At 40.4% G+C, this 21,757-nt stretch overlaps 1 protein-coding gene and 1 long non-coding RNA gene across 4 annotated transcripts in view; one reads left to right on the forward strand and one right to left on the reverse strand.

Annotated features, from left to right (window-relative positions):
* GABBR2 (gamma-aminobutyric acid type B receptor subunit 2) overlaps positions 1-21,757 on the reverse strand; it is a 376,357-nt gene that overhangs the window by 70,187 nt on the left and 284,413 nt on the right. The window lies entirely within an intron of this gene.
* LOC117662430 (uncharacterized) overlaps positions 6,823-21,757 on the forward strand; it is a 70,558-nt gene continuing 55,623 nt past the window's right edge. For both annotated transcript variants that reach the window (XR_009622471.2, XR_004590391.3), the window contains exons 1-2: positions 6,823-6,912; positions 8,032-8,116. This is a non-coding gene — a long non-coding RNA (uncharacterized LOC117662430). The remainder of the gene's footprint in view (positions 6,913-8,031; positions 8,117-21,757) is intronic.

Raw genomic sequence — 21,757 nt, forward strand, 5'->3', positions numbered from 1 at the left:
AAAAAGTATTCAGAAGAAAGTCTCATAAACTTCAGTATATCTTATTCTCAGATAAGATAGTTTAAATTGCAGCTACCTTAAAGCCAAATATAGAATAAACTCACCAATAACTAGCAGTATGTTCCCTCCTCCCCACCATCTCCCCCCCTTCTCATTAATATAAAGCCAAAAGTCATCCATAGAAGTGCTTTCTGCAGACTGCTTGGATAAATTGCTATTTGCATAGTGCAATCCTATTAATGTGCTTATTCAGTTGTGAGTCCATTTAAGTTCAGTGAGGATTACTTGTTAAGAGGGTAGCAGCCTTCTTAAACAGATTGTAACAGTGCAAGCAGAATTTACTGAATTGATTTAGCTGCATTTGCAACCTTGGAATGTAAACTTTGCCAAAGATAGCTAGGCTCAATCATTAATCTCTCTGTTTTGCTCCTAACCATTCCTCAGGAAATAACAAATTTCTGACTTTCTGCACCATTAGCTCTAAACTGTAAATGGGAGGCATTTGGACAAGTTTGTTAATTTTCCATTAACTGGTTGCATTTGGCCTTAATTGGCTGCAAAACCAACAGGAGGAAAATAAATCTTGTATTGATTTAAAAAAAAAAGTAAGAGGAGCAGAGATACGCAAAGTGCCTTGAATGCAAAACAACTGTTGAGAGTTCAAAACAGACTATTTTAGCCTTCAAAACAGTTTGGTTTGAGTTGGAAATAATAGCTATTTGTCTGTAAATGTAGTTGTTCAAGTAGTTGTCTGTCAATAACATAAATTATGCACCTTTGCAGAGCCTTATACTGAATGTTACAAAATTTATAGAAGTATTCTCAGGAGCTTTGTTCTCCATGTATACCATAGAAACAGGTGCAGCAGCTCCCACCAAATTCCTTCAGTTATAAAATCTAACAGAGTCTAAGATTATAGTGAAATAGTACTCTCTAACAGAAGTAAAAACAGGGACATGAACAGTATTCAAAGTGATAGTTCCACCAATGTTGAGAGAAAGGGTACATAAAACTATTTCTTGGTGGAAGTAGAAGAGCTCATCATAAAGCACATCATTCTCAACTTGATCACTCAGTGTCACATGCCTCCAAAGCATCTGCCTTCCACAAGAGAAGATGAACTGTGAACTCTCTTATTTTAAAAGACCTTCAACCTCTCATTTTTTGACAAAATAATTTCAATAAGGAGTGTGATTAATAAGGATTGTTCCAAATTATGAAGAATTGTTCTCAAAAAAAGAACACCAAAAATAACTCATGCAAATGGAAAATATATTTTCATTTAGAGTTTTTCACTACAGCTTGGTTATTACAGCTAACAAATGCTGATTAATTAAGGAAGGATTTTCCAGATTTTTCAACTATTTGATGGCTAGAGGCTTTTTGAAAACTGTGACCTATTTTAAATCAGTGATCTTCAGCATTCTTTATTCATTCTGCTCTGTTCAAAGTATTGAGCTCCATGGGTTTAGAATTCTAAATAATTGATGATCTTCTAACCAAAAGGGATAAGCATCAAAGCAAGAAGTTGTAGTTTCTCTTCAATTGAAGGAGTCAAACAGGCAGGCATGGATAAGCATGAAGTATTAAAGAAAAAGAAAAATGAACAGATACGGTTGTTTATTATATCCGTTATGCCAAATTTCTATTGGCCACAAATCTATAAAATACAAATCAGCAATCAAATTTATATAAAATTTATAATGATTTTCCTAATTGATATTTTCCAAATGTCAACCTCAATTAATATCCAGTTACTTTTAATTCCCAATCTTTCTTACTATATTTAAATATTTAAGGTATCAAAGCAAAAGAACGTTCAAGAAACTATCATGATGTCAATATATATTCTATTTATATTTATATCCTTTAAAATACCATTGAGGAAATTATGTTAACAGATATTCTACAAATGTAATAAATATGCTCACCTACACCCAAATATATTTGGAATAAGTACCTCTAATGCTCTAGCAGTTATACTAGTTCTGTGCTTCTAAATATAGAGTACTATAAAATGACATGGGGCGATCAAACGATTATCTGCTTTTCTAATCAATTAAATACTGATGAAAAGTCTTATCTGGGTGATTTCTTGGCACTTGTAACAATTGTCACCTGAATATTTTCATTGCCTGCTTATGTTCTCACTCTTAATTACCTTTATTAACTGTCAGCAATATCACCCTCTTGTCAACTCAGAGGATCTTATATAGCATGTAGATAACAACCTTTCCAGTGTCAATCTTTCACTAGTTGAAATTTTCCCATGATTTAATTTTGAAAGAAAAAAGAAGCAGAACACAGTCCTAGATTGCATTAACAGAGGGATAGAATCAAGATCACGTGAAGTGTTAGGTCTGCTTTATAATGCTTTGGTAAGACCACACTTGGACTACTGCATCCAGTTTTGGTCACCACAATATAAAAAAAAAGATGTTGAAACTTTCTAGAGTGCAGAATGCAGAGAAGAGCAACAAAGATGATTAGGAAAATGGAGGCTAAAACATACAAAGAACAATGGCAGGAATTGGGAATATCTAGTCTACTGAAAGGCTAGGGGTGACACAACAGCAGTGTTCCAATATCTAAGGGGCTGCTATAAAGAAGAGGACATCAACCTATTCTCCAAAGCACCTGAAGGCAGGACAAGAAGCAATTTCTTCTAGAAATAAGGAGAAATTTCCTGAAAGATTAATCACAGGAATTACTTGCTTTCAGAAACTCTGAAGGCTTTATCACTGAAGATCACTGAGATTGGGTAGCTATTTGTTTGAAATGGTAGAGGGCAGGAGGTGGCCTACGGGCCAGATGCGTCATGTGTAGGCCACACCCACCACAGCTCTGCAAAGGCAAAAACAGTTGTGCTACATCTCGTTACATCATGTGACACGATCAAGTTTGACACCTGTGGTATACTTGAGTAGGGGGTTGGACTAAAAGATCTCCAAGGTCCTTTCCAATTCAGTTATCCCATCCCATCCCATCAAATATGGCCTAAAGTAATACCAGCTAGAAGAAACAAAGGTACAGAATAAAAAAGGCTGAATATCTGCTTCTTTGGCAGGTGAGAACAATAAGATTTGTAGTACAATGAACATTTTTAATACAGATGCTGTTATAATGGAATAGAAATCATAGCTTTCTGACAACTTAATGTTCCTGTTTAAAAATAATAAATTATTCTCATGCCTCTAAAAATCAGTTTTTCTGATGACAATTTTAATGTAAATAATGCACAAGCAGGCTCAGTAGAGCACTAAATATCTATGCTTAAATAGAGATAATTCTATACTAATATGAACTATTGATTCCCAGTGTTTTCTCTCAGTTAAGAATTTTAGTTGTTTCCAGATTTTAAAAATCAGCACTTTGGATTTGGAAAAGATGTCAAGGAAGAACACACATGATCTAATTAAAAGCATAATAAATCCCATTTAAGTCAAGGTTTGTCACTTCTCTTATTTAAATCAAGAACTATCGGTGTTTAATACTGAATGGATTAATGGCTAAATTAAGCAGGCACTAAAATTTATGTAAACCGTTTTGAAACTATAGTGAAACATTTCAAATCTAATGACAGAATTGTGACATCATTGGCTCACTAAATTAGCTTCAAAACATTTATTTTTAAGAGCTCTCTGTTTGGAAAGGTTTCTGACCTTAAAGAAATGCCAGTGCATTTTAACATGTCACTCAGAGACTTGCCTCATCATTCTAATTCAGTTGCTAACAAACCTCATACACTAATGATAAAATTCTATAGTCTTGCTTATGCCTCATAAATATGACACAAACTTCATCAGAAATTCAGATAACAAAGATGTGTGCCTTCAATCCCATACATAGCTCTGCTATAATTTGAAAAAATAACTTCAGAAATATGTAAGGATTTTTTTAAAGAAATAAAGTGCTGTTTCCCACTAATTCTGTTCAGCCAATCATAAAATTAAAGGGTTTGCCTTATCTGACATAGTGCTTTCATTAAAAGAACTATAATTAATATAGATGGACTATGATGATTATCATCAGTAGCATGCAACTGAACCTTGTTGTGCTGTATTGGGCTACACATATGCAAATGGATGAATCTGTGAGTTAACATTAACACATATCAACTATTCATCTTATTTTACAGTAAAGCCCAATAGTCCAGAGAGGTCTAGTAGTTGAGGCATGATACAATTATTCAGGTAAAACACTTCTTGTAAATGACTCAACTCAGTCTAATCCATGGCTAAACAATCTAAGGACTGACCTACAGATTAAGAAAAATAACATAAGACAATATTCATGGGAGGAGGAAGAGTGGGAGCCACATGATTGAATACTATTACAAAAATCTATCCTTCCATGAAAAATGTGAATGTCTATAGATGTTCGTCTATGTGTCGTGAGTATTTTATATGCATCAGGTAATCCAAGAAAAACCAGTTTGAAATTTTGTTTCATATATGCAAAATGTCTAAATTGCCTCTACAGAGGGAATAGGTAAGCATGGTGGCAAAATCAGTTTTTCTACTAGAAAACAGCTCCTTTATGAACAAGATTTGGAAATAGTGTGCTAAGTCAAGCCCAAAATATGAGCTATTTCTTTGCCTATTGCTTTATACATGTAGTCCCTTCTAGTTTAGTAATCAGCTCTAATCCTCTGAAGCAGTCTGAGGATAAATAAAGAGGATAAAGAGTCCAGTTGTTTAAGAAACTGTTCCTTCTTGTCTCATCTTCATCATTTCTGCTGTAGATTGTTTACCCATGATCCACCTCTTTCAAAGGAAGAAAGCGTTCTACAAAAGGGTTATGTTTATGCTTTATGCCCCCAAATTTAGAGCCAAATCAAGAATCCTTTATGCTATTTATTTAGCATATGTCAACACTTTTAAATAAATTTTAAAGTGGTTTACAGTAAAAGTTAAACAACATATTAAAATAATCAATTAAAATGGATGACATTTTATAAAAACAGCAGATATACAACATAAAATCACTACAATAAACATTTAAAAAATAACAGAACATAAATATCATAAAAGGACTGACATATTAGGGAAAGATAAAAATGCCTTTGTCTGCCACCAAAAGGATAATAAAGGCATAACTGACTGGAGTGGGCATTCCAAGATGGGGACTACTGAAAAGGCCTATTCTTGGGTAGCCACACATTGCATCACAGCATGCGAAGGCATCTGGAGTAGGCAGTTCAAAGATGACCTGATACATATTCCTTCAGATTTTGTGGTCTCAAGTTGTGAGAATTTTATAAATTAAAATCAACACTTTGAACTAGAGCTGGAAATTAATTGGGAACTGTTAAAATCTTAAACAACTAACGTGATACAGTCATATCACCGGTCCCAGTAAGTATTTTGGCTGTAACATATTGTGCTAAGTGAAGTTTCCAAACTTCATATACTTCCATAATTCAGCTGTATGAAAGTAGCTCAGCAAATAATGCATTGCATTTCAGTGATCTAAATGAGAAGTTATCGGGGCATAGATTACTGTAGCAAGGATATCTGTCTAAATAGGAAGTTGCTTCATACCAGAGAGGCTACTTGTGCCTGTAGTGACAAGGATCCAAAAGCAGTTTCAAGGTACTAACTCAGTCCTTACAGGGAGTGCAACCTATTAGAACAAACTGAATTTCACTCATCTGACTAGATAAACCTTTTATGAACAGAAGCTCTGAGTTGTCTGGACTGAGCTTGTTTATTGGTTCTCATCCAGACCAAATTTGTAGTTAGACACTGATTCAGTCACACTGAACCTGATAAAAGAAGCCATACAGCTTTATTTTAAATCTTAGAATGATTTCAGTGGTTGCATATAGATACTGAACAACAAAGAGATATAGAATTGATCCTTGTGGAGCCCTACAGGGCACATCATGGAATAAAACAAATCCCTCACATCTGAAAACTGCCATCCAGGTATGAGTGAATCTGTCTGAAGGATGTTCCACATAGGTCTAATTTGTATAACATATCTGGAAAGAAACCATGGTCAATATTACTAAACTCATTGAACCATCCAGGAAAATCTACAGGATCCAACTCCTGGCATAGGTCAAGTGGATGATCAATGCAGTTTCAGTGTTAAAACCAGGCCTACACCAGTTGAAATGGATTTGGAAAATCTGTTTCCCCCAAGAGTGATTGGATCTGATAATCTACAGCCCACTAATGCCCCTTACTCAGAAACATGATATTGGTTACCAGCCTAAAACTATTTAGACTTTCTTGTTCCAATCACTCCCCCGCCCCCCCAAATATAGCCTCAATATTTCTTTCTGTAATTAGGCTGGGACCGTTTCTTGAAATGAGGGATTATTATAATCTTTTGGATCCAGTTGAACACTATGATGATCTCAAATCTTACACATGTTCTACCCAGTTATATTACCTTAAAGATTTGAAGAATTTCTAAAGCAGAAAAGACCACCAGAACAAAACGTCAGAAAAAAAATAGATAATAAAGAAAAAGACCCTGATAACAAGAGTTTATACCATAAACTTCCTTTCTTACTAGGTAGAATAAACATGAGAGGTAAGGAGCAACTAAAGATATGTTTGCTAAAATTTACCTGCATCATAAAACATTTAAGAAATTAAAAAAACCCTCCCCCCCATCAATCTTTGGCATTTTGACAGATTGATCTTCCAAAATTGTAAAACATAAACTGTGACAAGTTTGTTTTATTTTACTTTCAAAGTGTCTGGCCAATATATGACAATGAGCTACTAAGTCACAATGAGCTTTATGATGTTCAACTTGGCCAAATACCCAAAGCCCCCTAAACACTTGGGAAAGCACTGCTGGGCAGTACTGATGAAGTGCTAGACAGAAAAAGGGGTCTTCATGGGGCAAGGGAATGGCAACAGTTAGATTACTGTTGAATGACATCAGACTGAGGTAGGTCACTTAAAATGCTATGGGACAAGTTCAATGGGACTCTGATTTCATTTTTGAGTTTTTATAGTTATATTAAAATTAATCAAGTTTCCATTAGAACTTGTGCAGCAAAATCAAATTTTTTTTTCTAATGATAGCTTCAATACTGCACATAATATTTCTAACAGGTTTTCTGAAAGATTGACATGGATGGAAGCAACAAAACAAATGCTTTAGTTGCTCTGGTAGGACTCAATTTTTACTGAAACATTTTCATGTTTCCTGGGGTTTCCTGGGAGATGATTTGAGGAAGCAAAATTATTACCTACTTTGGAAAATTACGTATGTTGTATGGAATTAATTTAGAAAGTGTTAGGAACAAATTCCTAAGCTAATTTCTTCTTGGTTTGGAGCAGTTTACATAAAGCATCCAAACATATGCCATTTCCCCCAAGTAGTTGGTGGAAAATGTGTCCTTTCTCTCACAATACTTTTAGGAGGAAGCAAACCCTAATTTCTGAATTTGAACTGTTTGGTAACATAAAAAATATAAACCAAATTCAGGTCTTTGGAAACTATGCCTTGCAAGTTGGTGGGCAGAAAATAAAGTAAGGTCTTTGAAGATACTTGAACCTACTAACCCCAAATTTCTGCCATTTAACCAGGACAAAAGGAAGGCAGGCTAGAACAGGCCTTTTTGCTCAAAATGTTAAGGGGAAATTTTTTCTAGTGAGGCAAGAGATCTATTTTATATAATCTGAGTAGGTGTGCCGGTAAATTATACAATTTTAACTGATGCATTAATTGGTCTTTCAACGTAATAATGTGTACTTTTTATGTACTTTTTTGTCTAGGAAGTACACAGTCAAATTTCTCCTCATATTTTGAAGCACATGCAACATTTCAGATTTTAGTTTAAAGAACTACAATGAGTAGAGTAACAAATGTGGTGGCTAGTATAGTCCTAAAACCAAAACATAAAGTTCAGTTTTCTAAAATAAAAATCATAAAACAAGCACCCATCACAATATGTGTTTATTGTCAGGTAAAAAATATTCTTAAAAAGATGTTAGGCAACTAGCAATAACAATGGAGTCCTTCTATATCCTTTGTTGCTTCTTCTTGAATCGTTATTTTCAGGGCCCCAGACTTTAGTTCTCAAGTCCAGGATAAACTGCATTTTTGAACAGAGAAATAAATATCTTGTTTTCAAGCAACCAATAAGGTAAGATAATCTTAATTGGCAATTTTATTGTAATGGACTATAATACATAAAAATGGATAGCCAAGAACATGTCAATGTTAAATTTAGACAAAGATTTACTTTTTTACAGGCAGAGATTAAAAATATTTCAATTAAAACGAATTTTGCAGATAAGTATTTAAAACATTAAGCTTTATCTATGAATGGTGCATTATAGACTGATTAACTAATATGTTTATTAAAAGCAGGAAAAAACTGATTGTGCAATTAAGCAAATAAATGCAACTATAACAAAAGGGCATTATTTTAGATGTACCATATATAAATGATTCTTTCTCAAAATGATTTTATATGCAAAAGCAGACTTCAGAACATTTATCACTATGCCTTTTTCTACCACTTTTTGTTTTCAGTCAGCTAAAAATCAGCCACCTGCTCTTTCATTTCTTCAAAGTAGGTCAGCAGTGAGCCAATCAATCTTTCATCTTCATTACTATGAAATCTAAAAGCCCACAGCAAATGAACCATGTGAAGAAAGATGCAATGATAGCTGTGGTATTTCTCCTTCCTATGTGTTAGTCTTTTACATCTGAATGCACCGAACCAGAAGATAATGTTCAGTTCTCAGTGAGAAATAGTGACAGGCATCCTATTAATTAGTTTCTAGTCCGAGAAGTTACATACTGGGCACCCATAAAACCACATTTATGAACAATTTATGAATATAAGTTGCCCCTATTCGTTCTTCCAATTAAACTGGGAACTTAAAAATTAAACAAAGTTTGCTGCATTCCTACTTTTAAATCTTTCATTATCTATAAATTTTCCTTGACAGGGCAGTTGTCCCAAGTGGATGCGAAGGGATAAAGCCTTCCTCTGTAGTTTCCCTGCAGTATTATTTCATGTAAAATTATTCTTCTACATTGTGCACAACATTCCTAAGTAGTGCAAGGATAATGTTGTTTTCTTTCCCTTCAAATTCTCTTCACCATTTTCTCCCACTAAAGCTGTTGTCAATACTTTTAGTGACAATTATGGGGTATCATGAGAATCACTCCTGCTCTTGTTTCTGTGGTTCTCCCATCTTTGAAAAAGTGCATTGTCTGGTTAACACATCTTAGACACCTTTGGAATGAGTAGCAAGCAGCAAAAAGCTAGGGTATCTACGCAGAATAAAATGGTGTCAAGTCAAGCTGATCTGTTGCCACATTGATGCTGCTAGCAAGAATTCAAGAAGTCTTCATTTTTATACAATATTTTCTATTGGGAATCGAAAGCAGATCATGGGGAAAAGCTTGGTCTATTCAAAAGGAAAACTTGAACGAAGTTTTTCAAGCAAAGATGGCATACATGATGATTTAAATCCTCTTTGAGGCTAAGCAATAGGATGCCTGGGTTTTCTTATGTGTATGTGTCTATATATACACGCATGCATGCACCCCTTGCCCCAAACATCGTATGCACAAACTCATTCTCTAAACAGGTAGAAAAAAAACATAGATTTCTCTTTTTAAGAATCTACAAAAACATAGAAAAGCTGTGAACTGGTAAATTCTTGAAGCAGTTGAGAATTAGTTACATTCACTAAGCCATTGCTATTTATAGAATATAAATAATAGTAATTTACCTTCTGCAACTGATATAAAGATGCTTTAGAGATTGTTTGATTTGTATTGTTGCTAACTTGGAGTAATTAAAATACGTTAGAATATAAGAAATTAGGCCTTGTTGAAGGATAATTTCTCTCAAATAATTTTGGGGGAGAATACCACTTTCAAAGAATATTGTAGACTCTATTGTCTACAATAGAGAGCTGACTTCTCTGAACTCTTAACAAATTTCTCATTTGTGGTTTTATGGGACCACACACCAGTCCTGTACTTAGCTATCAGAAATGTAAAGTATTCAATTTCTAATACTGAAATCATATCGAGTTTTTTATGGTTTTAATTCAGGATTAATTCACACCCCTTTACAATAACATACAAAGAGGTATTTGGGGATTGTATCATGTCAGGCTACAGATGAAGTGCTGCAAACCTGATTTTTGTTTCTGGAGGACTAGTTGAGTTAATATTTTGTGGAAAAAAGTAAGATTCTTGTGAAGTAATAGCTGTTGCTTTTCAAGACTGACCATCAAAGTGTGTTCAATGAAAGCAGAGGCAGCTCTGTTGATTCTGTTTTGTTCCCATCTTCTTCTGTAGTATAAGACTAAGAATAATGCACTATGATTCCTTTATAGCCCCCTAATTGAAATGAAAACAGTCCCTTATTTTATTTCACTAGACCTTTATACTGTCGTGTTTTATTCTGCAATTATTTCTTACTTATCTCACTGATCCAAGGTGGGGAAAATAGTTTACAAACAGGACAGTACCAACAGCATGCTCAGAGTACAGTGGCATGTATGATACCTGTCTGCAAAGAACAAAGCAAAACGGATGCATTCAGATTATATTCTAGACAACTGGAGGGCCTATTCCTAGTCTCCTGGTTTATGGACCTATGATGCCCATGGCATAATCCTGACAGAGAGAGCACTGGGTAACTTCTGTGTGGGTCTTCTATATATATATATATAGATATATATATATATATATATATATTATATATATATATATATATATATATATATATATATATATATATATATATATATATATATATATATATATATATATATATATATATATATATATATATTACTATAAACCTGTTTCTATGACCAGCACATTGAAGCTAAATTTTAGAAAGCAATGCTTATGAAGCATTCAGAACTTGTAGATATTTTTATGGAATCAAAGAAGATACTAAATTATGTGGAATAGATAATATTTTGCTACTATAACTGATAATCTAAGCCTTCCCAGGGAAGAAAACTTTAAAATTGGGACCTGGCTTTTTGGTTTAGAAATGTGTTATTATTTTCTTGCTAGAATGACCTTACATATCTTGTTCTATGTGGTTAATTGTTTACAGAGCACATAAATCATCTTTATTTCTTTTCTGTTCTTTCTGTCATACATGCATACATATTCCAACACGAAAGGTGAGAATATATATTTGTTTATTGATTTGGTTCATATTCATCTTTTCTTCAGAAGCTCAAAATGGCTTACAAAAATAACATTGTTTTTGTTATTGTTTTAATTCCAAAACAATCACTCTGAGTTATCCTGTGGTTGAGTGGACTTGAAACCTAGATTGTTCAAGACCTAATCCAACACCTATCTCTACACCAGTTTGGTTTCCATGGTTCCTTTTTGCATCATGTCATGAAATTCTCTTTCTAAAAATTAAACTCTGTGTCCTAATTCCCTTGAAAATTTACTGTACAGTGAAGAAATATTTCTCACTAGCAACAAATAAGCAAACAAAGCACTAAAACCTCCCTCAAGTATTCAGTGTTTTTCTTCTTACCTTCCACCTCTGCATAAAATACAGAACAATTCCCAAGGTCTCTTTCTCTTTGTCTACACCCCTGAACTCAAGAGTAAAATAAAAGCCATATTGTTTCTCTCTCCTCATCAGAGTGTAGCAGAACAGAGCATAGAAGTTTTCGAAGCATAACAAAGCTGCTTTTCCTACAGGAATTAAAAGTAAAAGCAGCAACCCAGCACTTAGTCTAGCTAAGCCATCCCTATGTACTCAGAAGAAGTGCCTGAGGTAGAGAATTTTGTTGCCCTTGAGTCCTGTATTAGTATGCGTTTTCCATAACAGCCAAGGGCCAGGCTTGCCAGTTTTTCACTCCCTCCTCTGTTGTTTCTCTTGCCTTATTTCTTTGGGGAGTAGAGATTAGTTCTGACACGCATCCTGTCAGGATTAGATTCCATGCGCCATATGATAGATGGTAACAAGTATGGTCAATATTCTAAATATAGTATCTTAGTGAAGGTAGTGTCATGGCTCAGAATTCAGATTCTGAGTCTGAATCAGACCTCGAAGAAGCTGTTGCAATGAGTCTGTGGAATGTTAGCTTCAGGAAGGACAAAGCTAGGAATCACGTGAAAAAGATCAAATACATGTACCATGAGCAGCTAGAAAAAATAGGTGGGGATGACTTAAGGCCTTCCAGTTCCCACACCAGATGAACAAAGAACAGAGCAGAACAAAGATTTATTAGGCTACTTGCGAAAAAAGGTGTAAACCTGATTACTGATAGCTGGTTACAGCCTTATTTAAGAAACAGCCCTGAATCAAGCTCTTATTGCTAGAAACAACATATAACATCTGGTTTTTGTTTGATATTCCTGTTTGTGAAAGAAACCTTGAATCTCTGACCAATGGACTAGAGACAATCCTGACTTGGCTCTTAGAACCCTGGATTGAATTTAGATGATTCTTCTGCATGCTCCTATTCCAAATCAAACTTTGCAGGCTAGCCTTTGTTTATATTCCTTTGTTTATATTCCTCAATTCTTGAAGTAAAACTGAGAAACTATATGGGGCTGAGACCAGAAGCAGGATAGGTAATACCGTGTTTCCCTGAAAATAAGACCCTGTGTTGTATTTTTTTCAACACCGAAAAAAGGGCTTGGCCTTATTATCGGGGAGGTCTTATTATTTTGGGGGTGCAGGAGGCGGCGAGCATGGTCACTTCATGGCTGCTGCTGCGCTGCTGCCGTCCTCCTGTCCCTGCACCCGGCTCTTCGGGACCCCGCTTGCAAGAGACCAGCCACCAGGCACCTCTTGCCATGTGGTGCCCACCGGGCGGCTTGTGCACTCACAGATGGGAATCTGGCAGAGAGGCTCCCTCCTCACACCATCAAGCTCCTCCCCTGCCATGGGTGTGTGTGGAATGCGAGCGATCCGAAGGCACCAAACTGCACGAGCGCCTGTCCCCCTCTCCCACTTTCACGTCTCCCAGGCCTCACCATGTCGACGTGGACAAAGCCAGTGAGCACCCGGCTGGAAGCGGAGAAGAGGCCAGTCAGGCCAGCTGCCTGCTGCTGAGTCTTCTGGGACCCAGGGCAGAGTGTCTTCCAGAAACCGGGGCAGAGAGGCAGCAAAAGGAGCCGCAGCCCTGCATGGGGAGTCCGTGCCACTGCCATCCCAGCACTGGGAGGAGTTCGATCCTGTGGCTCCCGAGGACGTGGACAGGATCTTGGGACGGCTGAATGCAACCACATGTTTATTGGACCCGTGTCCCTCCTGGTTGGTGCTGGCTTCCCGGGAGGTTACACGAGGCTGGCTCCAAGGGATTATCAACGCTTCTTTGAGTGAGGGTGTCCTGCCGGCCGCCTTGAAAGAGGCAGTTGTGAGGCCCGTCCTCAAGAAGCCATCCCTGGACCCGGCTGTTTTGGCTAACTATCGTCCAGTCTCCAACCTTTGTTTTATTGCGAAGGTTGTTGAGAGTGTGGTGGCACGACAGCTTCCCCAGTACCTGGATGAAGCTGTCTATTTGGATCTGCTGCAGTCCGGCTTCAGACCTGGGTACAGCACGGAAAGGGCATTGGTTGCGTTGGTGGATGATCTCTGGAGGGCTCGGGATAGGGGTTACTCCTCTATCCTGGTCCTGTTAGATCTCTCAGCGGCTTTTGATACCATCGACCATGGTATCATGTTGCGCCAGCTGGAGGGACTGGGAGTGGGGGGCACCGTTTTACGGTGGTTCTCCTCCTATCTCTCCGACTGGTCGCAATCTGTGTTGACAGGGGGGCAGCGGTCGACCCCAAGGTGTCTTGTTTGTGGGGTGCCACAAGGGTCGGTCCTCTCGCCCTTCCTGTTCAACATTTATGTGAAGCCGCTGGGTGAGATCATCCGTGGTTTTGGGGTGGAGTTCCATCAGTACGCTGATGATACTCAGCTGTACATCTCCACCCCAGACTATCCCAATAATGCCTTGGAAGTGATGTCTCAGTGCCTGGAGGCCGTGCGGGTCTGGATGGGGAGAAACAGGCTTCGACTCAACCCTTCCAAGACCGAGTGGCTGTGGCTGCCGGCGTCCCGGTATAGCCAGCTGGTGCCATCGCTGGTTATTGGGGGCGAATCATTGGCCCCCACGGAAGGGGCCCGCAACTTGGGTGTCCTCCTGGACGCATGGCTGTCTTTAGAAGAGCATATGACGGCCGTGGCCAGGGGGGCTTTTTATCAGGTTTGCCTGATACGCCAGTTGCGCCCCTTTCTGGATCGGGACTCCCTATGCATGGTCACTCAAGCACTCGTCACTTCTCGTCTGGACTATTGTAACACTCTCTACATGAGGCTCCCCTTGGGGTACACCCGGAGGCTCCAACTGGTGCAGAATGCGGTCGCGCGGGGGATTATGGGAGCGACGGGGCGCTCCCATGTGACTCCTCTCCTGCGTGAGCTGCATTGGCTTCCAGTGGACTTCTGGGTGTGCTTCAAGGTGTTGGTGATCACCTTTAAAGCGCTCCATGGCTTAGGGCTGGGGTACTTACGAGACTGCCTTCTGCCACCAATTGCCTCCCACCGGCCAGTTCGCTCCCACAGAGAGGGCCTCCTCAGGGTGCCGTCGGCCAGACAATGTTGGCTGGTGACCCCCAGGGGGAGAGCCTTGTCTGTGGTGGCACCTACCCTCTGGAACAATCTACCCCCAGAGATACGAGTGATCTCCGACCTCCGGACTTTTTGTCGGGCCCTAAAAACCTATTTTTTTCAGTTAGCCGGGCTGCCCTGATTTTACAGTTGGTTTTAAAATTTGATATGGATTTTAATTGAAAAGTTTTAAATTACAGGCCAAATTTATTTAATTATTTTAAATCTATTTTTAACTTTTGTGTATAAATGTTTTTTTATCTTGGCTGTTCACCACCCTGAGTCCGAAAGGAGAAGGGCGGTATAGAAATCTGAAATAAATAAATAAATAAAATAAAACTGAGGATGGCTTCCTCTGTGACTTCCAAATCCCGGCTGGAAGCCACTGGAAGTGGAGAAGAAGCCGGTCGGGCCAGCGAGAAGCACACTCCCCGCTCTATGGTTCCAGCTCTATGCGGCTATTCCAGCTCCCGGAAGACTCGGCAGCAGGCGGCTGGCTCGACTAGCCTCTTCTCTGCTTCCAGCGGCTCCAGCCGGAGTTTGGAAGCTGCAGAGGAAGCCATCCTCAGTGCTGGGATGGCGGCAGCGCGGACTCCTCAAAGAGGAGTTTGGGCAGTGAGTGATGCTCTGCTTGGCTGGAGGGGGGCTTATCCACTGGGTGGACACTACGTGGCAAGAGGTGCTGAGTGGCTGATCTCTTTCGAGCGGGGTGGGAGTTTGCAGGCAAGGAGGGTGGATGGATGGATGGGAGGCGTGTGAGCACCAAGAACACTGGGGCGAAATAGAACAAGAGGCAGCTCCAGATCAGCTTAGATAGTGAGATGGTGTGTAGTATGTCTATTTTATTAAGAAACTTTTTAAAGCCAGATATAAAGCCCAAGCAACCAGAACCATTTGTGAATAGTCTCAAGCAGAAGCTTTAGTGTTAGTCACCTGTTACCAGAATCTCATCTGATTAACTATATTTCCTTGGGAATGGTAAGAGAAGGCTTCACTGATTATGGGGGAGATAAGGCTTGTGCTGCATTCTGCAATACAAGGTCTCTAAGCTTGCCCCCCTCTTAACATCTCCCTCCAGTCTAGTTGGAGACTCTACCACATCTGGGCGAAAGAGCTTGATAGCAATAGCATTCAGATGTATGGTATATATACAGCTTCATAATGCTTTAGAGCATTCTCTGAGGGGTTTACAGAGCATATTGCCCCCAACAATCTGGGTCCTCAGTTTAACAACCTTGGAAGGACAGAAGGTTGAGTCAACCTTGAGCCAGTCAGGATCAAACTCCTGGCAGTGGGCAGAGTTAGCCTGCAATACTGTATTCTAACCACAGTGCCACCATGGCTCCTGATGATGAACATCAAGGGCATACTAGGAAGCTGTGGGTCAGGAAACTGAGAAAGCAGTTTGAGTGCAGAACTACATTGACAAAAAATTTGATTACGATAAGGTAGCTTATCTCTCAAGCCAAGAGAGAACTGTTTTTCAGAGGACATATTAACTTGAACAGGATACCCAGAAATACAAGTTTTTTTATGTTTAAGTAATAAACTCCCAGTGATGAAACAGGATTCAAACTAGGACTTTTACACATACTGTATCTTAAAAAAGGTGGTTTCTACTAGAAAGACTATGATCTACTATGCCGAAATCCCAAAATAAAAAATCCTACAATTTAATAAATATTTTTAAAACTTGTTCTGAAAAAGAGGTAATAGAAGAACGAAACCAAACCCTGATAGCTAATCTTTTATTTTTGGAGATTAATATCTACCCATATCTATACCAAGTCTTACTTGGAATGTTATGTTTCATTAAGGAGATGGGTGAAATATTTTCAACACTTATGGAGATAACTCCTGTCCCATGATATCTTTGAAGAGATTCTGCAATCTTCCCCCTTCGGCCTCCAATTAATTAATGAAAACTTGGGAAAGCAGCAGAGATTAGGGTAGTCTGAAATAATGGCTATGTTGCATACATAGAATCATAGGGCTAGAATGAATCTGGAGGTCTTCTAGTCTATAATGACCCCTCTGCCTAAGGCAGGGGTCATTATACCATCTTGGACAAATGGTTAACCAATCTTTTCTTCAAAACATACTCAGCAGCATAACTACATGTTCTAGAGATTATGGTATAGTAATATTCTAATAAATCTTGGCCAACTTTCTAAATTTACACCCACCCAAAGAGGGGAAAATAAATATTACTCTTATTACTATATATAACCAAAGTTAACCAATTTAACCAGTAAAAATTTCATTAATCAAAGACAGCATAAATTTAACTAAAGCAGAATTCTGTCTCCTGAAATAGTAAACAGATATATTACAGTGCTACAATAATCAGACGATATAATGTTATTGCAAATGACCAATTGGGCTGAAGCCAGCTCTTTAGATTTTATGTAACATTTATAGTTGAGTTATATTAGGACTACATACAATGAATTTTAAAGAAAGACCGAGAACTTAGCTTTGCAGTGTTATTGGCATTTTTTGGCAGGTAGAATAGCTTCAATTACCTAGGAATGATTTTTCATTTCTCTACAAATTGTGAAGCCCACTTTCTATGTACTGCCCACAGAGGAGCATTGATGCAAATGCAAGCATCTTGTTCAATATTTATATAAGAGAGGCTTAATATATCTCAACTGTATTTAAATCACTCACAGCTGCACCTTTGGCACAATTCCTTATGGCATAAAATTAGGCTTGGAGAATAAAGCAGACCATAACAAGGAGCAAAGAGCATCCCAAATGTAGCACATCAATTAGAAGTAAAGCAGGATTGAGAACTATGGAGTACAAAGTCTATTTAAGGATAATTCATTATTGGCTTAATTTGAGCTTCTACTGACTTGGTCTAGCCCTGTTATTTTCAGAATAGGATATAATGAAATCAAAACAATACTAAAAGGAAGAATAACTGATATTTGACAAACAGATCATAATTACTTTAACTGTAGTAATTGGAAATAAGATAATTAGAAGAAAACCCCAGGCAGCAAGATATCTGTAAGATCTTTACACAGCAAAATATTCTAGCACATTTACCTGGCAATATTTATTAGCCTTCCCTCTGCAATTCAAGAAAGCAGAACTATTTTGACCTTGTGGAGAGAGCATACTCAAAATATAGCTCATGACTCTATATTGCTGTTTTATAAGGATTTTTGCCTACAATTTGCAAAAAAAATTGTTCCTCAGATCATTTTTATATTAGCAATTTTACTTGGGGCCCAAGACTGCAAAATTAGGTGGCAAGTTGTAAAATCTTGTCTGGCTGCTTGGTGGTCCTTGTGTCCTTCTTTAGGAAAGAATATGATGTAGTTAATAGAATAATTATATAATTTCTAAGGAATTTTATTAGAAGGGGCGTTGGTCCTACCTGACACGCACCTTCTCGTTGGGTGGAGACAGCAGCCAGAAGAGGGACATACCCAAGATTAACGTCCCAAGTCTAGGGAGGGAACAGTCTGGGCAAGCAACTCCCCGTCCCCCCAAACTCCTTGGAGAACTCTCCGCCTGAAGGCAGCCTCTGCAGAAGCAAATTTGTCTATCTTATAATGAAGAATAAAGGGGGAAGGAGCGGTCCAGGTAGCCGCCCTGCAGATTTCGAGTAGCAAAGCCTGCGTAGCCCAGGCTGCTGAAGTCGAAGCACTTCTCGTCGAGTAAGCCGTCACCGTGGCAGGAGATGGTAAGGAACGAAGTTCGTATGCTGAAGCAATCGTGCACCGGATCCAACGGCTAATCGTCGTCAACGACACCTTGGAACCTAGCGATGCAGGAAGAAAAGACACAAATAATGACTCAGACCTATGAATGTCCGCAGTCCTTTTCAAGTAGATCCGAAGAGCCCTCCGGACATCCAGCGTGTGCCATCGTCGTTCCAACGGATGGGACGGGTGAGGGCAGAAATCTGGAAGAACCAGTTCCTGTAAACGGCGAAAAGGAGAGTTAATCTTAGGTACAAATGTGGGGTCGAGTCTAAGGACAACCCGGTCCACATGAAAGATACACAAACCGTTCCTCATAGAAAGCGCAGCGATCTCCGAAATACATCGAGCAGACGTTATAGCCACCAGGAAAGCTACTTTGCATGACAAAAGACGTAGACTGGCTGTCCGCAATGGTTCATATGGTGGCCCAGTAAGAGAGTTCAACACAATCGAAAGGTCCCAAGTGGGATATCTATGAAGAACCGGGGGACATAAGTTGGTGGCCCCCCGCAGGAATCGTCGTATAAGCAGCTGGTGAGACAAAGGTTGGGGAGAGTTGTAAGTCAAAACAGATGAAATCGCTGCCACCTGCCTCTGTAAGGTATTGGGCGAGAGCCCCTTGTCCAAGCCCGCCTGAAGAAATCTCAGGACTTGAACCACTGAAGCCTCAAGTGGTGAGATGTCCTGGGAGGAGCACCAAGTACAAAATGCCCGCCACGTTGATGAATACATTTGATTTGTGGAGGGGTGGCGAGAGGCCTGGATAGTTCGAATTATTGAAGGAGGGACGTTGTCTCGTTGAAGCGCGCACCGCTCAACCTCCAAGTGGTCAGTCGTAGCCACAGCGGGTCCGGATGCAGAATCTGTCCCTGACTGAGGCAATCGGAGGGGCACGGAAGTGTCTAATGACGAGCCACTGATAAGTACATGAGGTCGGCGAACCATGACCTCCGTGGCCAATGTGGGGCTATGAGAATGATCTCCACCCCTTCCAGAACAATCTTTCGGAGGACCCTCGGAAGGAGGGGAATCGGTGGGAATGCGAAAAGCAGACCTGGAGGCCACAGGGAACGCAGAGCATCCTCTGCCTCCGCCTGAGGTGTCTGGAAACGGGAGAAAAATCTGGGGAGCTGTGCATTCTGTGGTGAAGCGAACAGGTCCACAACAGGATTGCCAAAGTGACTCATCAACCTCTGGAAGATACAGGGATTCAGATGCTACTTGGAATGGTCTATTGACTGGCGACTGAGCCAATCCGCTCGTACGTTTGCCTCTCCCGAAATGTGTTCCGCCTTCAAGGAGATCAAGTGGTGTTCTGACCAAAGACAAAGTCGTTTGGCTTCCAACATCAGCAACCAGGACCTGGTGCCCCCCTGGCGATTTATGTGGGCCTTTGTTGAAACGTTGTTTCACCAGATGATGAAAGGCCCGGAGTGCGAGAACAACAGCTCGTAGTTCTAGCCAGTTTATACTGCAGGAGACTTCGGCGGTCGACCACGTGCCCTGAGCCACCTGTGCATCGCAGTGAGCACCCCAGCCGAACTTGCTGGCGTCGGTGATGACAACAACCCAGCGATGGTCCAGGAAAAGACAGCCCTTGGAAACAGCCACGGAGTGCCACCATCGAAGGGACGCCAACACCTCCCTAGGGATGGAAATTCTGGTCGATGAGGTGCCTTTCCCCACCTTCTGCAAAGGCAAAAGAAACCACTGAAGGTCTCTCAGGTGTAGTTTGGCCCAGGGAACAATATCAATGGCCGAAACCATCTTCCCTAACAATTTAGATAGAAGCAAAGGGGAAGCACATTTTTCCCAACTGACCTGAGTCACTAGAGTCCTCAACCCCTCCTGGCATTCCCCGGATAAATAGACCTTGCCCTCGACAGAATCAATGACTGCCCCCAGGTGTGTGATTCTAGTAGAGGGGACGAGATGGCTTTTTTCCACGTTAATGGAAAAACCATGGGCAGCTAAGGTTTGAATGGTGAGGTGAAGGTCTGAATAGGCTTGAGGCGTAGAAGTAGACATGATAAGGATGTCATCCAGATAACACTGGAGACGAATTGACCTAAGCCTAAGAGAAGCGGCTAAAGCCGCCAATATCTTGGTGAAACTACGGGGAGCTGAGGAAAGACCAAAGGGCAAAGCCCTATACTGAAAATGATTCCCTGCGTAGCAGAAACGTAAGAATTTTCTATGGGAAGATCGAATGGATACATGAAGGTATGCTTCAGTTAAATCAATTGAACAGAGGAGATCGCCCCTCCGAACGCAGTCTAAGATAGAATGTAAAGATTGCATTTTGAACCTTCTATAGACTACAAAACGGTTCAAACGTTTAAGGTCCAGAATAGGTCTCCACCCACCTGATGACTTAGGAACCAGGAAAACCCAAGAGAACCCCTGTCCCAATTGATTCTGGGGCACGGGTTGGATGGCCCTGATGGAGAGGAGGTGATCTATAGCCGAATCCATAAGGGATCTACGCTCGGGGCTACCCGACCGGGGACAGCAGAGAAAAATAGAAGGAGGGGTGGAGAAGAATTCGATGGCCAGCCCTGATCGAATGGAGGCCCGGACCCAGAAATCAGACGTAGTGCGTTCCCAAAAGGCGGCAAAGAGGCCCAATCTGCCGCCCACCGGAGAGTCAAGAGCACTATTAACGACGGAAACGGATGGAGCGACTCCCTCCCCCTCAAAAGGGCTGTCTAGTCATGAAGGACCTGCCCCTCCCAGGTCTATCCTGAAACCCCCTTTGCCTGGGAGCAAAATTACCCGTACCACGAGAGGATCCCGAACCCCCGTCCGAAGGGCGAAATTGGGCACAGGAGGAATAGGTTGAGTATCTGGACTTCCCCCTATGGTAAACCGTGGGCAAGACCTTTCTTTTGTCCTTGGTTTCTATTAGGAAAGCCTCCAATGGATCCCCAAACAACTTTCCCCCAGAAAAGGAACGGAGGCCAACCGCCATTTTTGCCGGGTGTCAGCCGGCCAATGACGCAGCCAAACCAGGCGTCGGGCTGCCACAGTAGAAGCTAACGATTTGGATGCGAAACGAGCTGCATTCAACATTGCATCAGCAGAGAACTGCACTGCCGCCACAATTTTGTTGATGTCCTGTCTGAATTTAGTGTCCTCGGTGGAGAGCTTGTCTTGGATCTGACGAAGCCAGAGAAGGGTCAATTGGTTAAAAAAGGAGACCGTAGTAGCCGATCGAATGGCCCAGGAAGCTGCAAGATGAGCCCGTTGGAGAACTTGTTTGGATCGTCGCTCCTCCGGGCGAAGGTTCTCTTCAGGATCACCAGGAACCGTAGAATGAGAAAGCAATGCCGTGACAGGGGCATCCACTGTTGGAACCTGAAGCAGGGAGGACAATTCAGATGAAACGGAGAAGTTCTTTCTATCCGTGGTAGACGGTACAGGAGCAGTAGCAGGAGAGGAC

The sequence above is a fragment of the Pantherophis guttatus genome, chromosome 3, assembly GCF_059756535.1.
Source record: "Pantherophis guttatus breed Tessera chromosome 3, ASM5975653v1, whole genome shotgun sequence".
NCBI lineage: Eukaryota > Metazoa > Chordata > Lepidosauria > Squamata > Colubridae > Pantherophis > Pantherophis guttatus.